Genomic DNA, 1,542 nt, shown 5'->3' with positions numbered 1-1,542 from the left:
AATTTAATAATAAAAAAAATAAAAGAGTGTGACTTCCCCATTCTGCATTCCCGGAACAAGGCAGCTCGCCCGGGAGCTCCCCTATTCTCTTTCCGCTGCATTAAGCTCTCCTTCCGTAAGTCTGCTAACTGAACAAGCCTGAGGTAACCGATTGTGAGGATGGTGTGGGATCAAGCAGTATTTCTGTTACAAGATAGAACTGACTCTGTGGAACCTCACAACATCATGAGGAGGAGACCACGAGAGATCTCATGGAAGCACAAACTGAATAGAGAAGAAGGAAAACCATGTACAAAGATCTAGAGAAGAGAACCGGCAATGCCATTTTGGGAAAATGAATGCAGCTCTGGATGGCTGAAAGCTCACCCTTTGGGCTGGCTGACTGGGAGGCTGTTTCTCTCTTTTCTGTCTTTTCCACCTTCCTTCATTAAAGTGGTTTTTTTTTGTAGCTGAGGGTGACCAAGTTCTCCAGGTGATAAGATGTTAAAGAGATTTGCTGCAGGGCTTTGGGGAGAGTGCTGATTTTTCAGGATTGAGGGGACACTTCAATGGCGCAGTCCTTAGCCCTTTCTTCTCCTTGCTTTGAATGCTACTAAGATGCTGCTGTCTATTTGCTGTACAGAGGTAACTTGCAATTGCTGTGATGCTGAACACTGTGACACCGATGTGTCAAATGTGATAATGTTTACCCATGATAGACAGTGTTTGGTGGAGCTCCCCAGTTAAAACAAGCTTGGAAGCAGGAGTGACATCTACTTCCGAAATTGCTTGCCTCTGGATACCTTATGAGCATGGAGAAGCGACAAAAGTTATACAAGTGTTCAGGTCTTTCATTCATAGGGTCCGTTGCTATGAGTTGTCTATGACCCGACAGCACTTAACCACAAGAAGAACAACAACATAAAGAGAGCTCTGTTGGCTTAGTGGACAGCAAGTGATGCTCCCAAGCCAAAGGTGGGTGATTTTAGTCTGTGGCCCTCAGGCCAGTTTTAATTGTTTTGGTCAAACATTCTTCTAAGTAGTATAGCACCGGTCTGTCCATTTGCTGTACAGAGGTAACTCGTGGTTGCTGTGACACCGATGTGTCAAATGCAATAATGGTTACCCATGGTGGACAGTGTTTGGTGGAGCTCCCCTGATTAAAACGAGCTTGGAAGCACGAGTGGCATCCACTTCCAAAATAGCTTGCCTCTGGAAACCCTATGAACTTGGAGAAATGAAAGTTATACAAGCGTTCAGGTCTTTCGTTCATAGAGTCATATGAGTTGTATATGACTCGACAGCACTTAACAAGATGCTGTCATGTTGTGACTGTGGAGAAACAAGACAACATATCAGAATAGTGGAGGCATCTGGGACTTTGCTTGCAATCATACTTTTCTTTTTGTGTCTGATTTATTTCACTCAGCACAATATTTTCAAGGTTTATCCGTGTTGTCGCATGCATCAGAACTTGATTTCTTTTGATGATGGATTAATATGCCCCTGCAGACAATACTTTTCCCTTTTCTGTTCATCTGTTATTGAGTTCTTTCCACTTTT

The sequence above is a fragment of the Elephantulus edwardii genome, unplaced genomic scaffold (assembly GCF_000299155.1).
Source record: "Elephantulus edwardii isolate Elephantulus edwardi_28Jun2011 unplaced genomic scaffold, EleEdw1.0 scaffold00011, whole genome shotgun sequence".
NCBI lineage: Eukaryota > Metazoa > Chordata > Mammalia > Macroscelidea > Macroscelididae > Elephantulus > Elephantulus edwardii.
Note: the sequence above shows the minus strand (reverse complement) of the source record.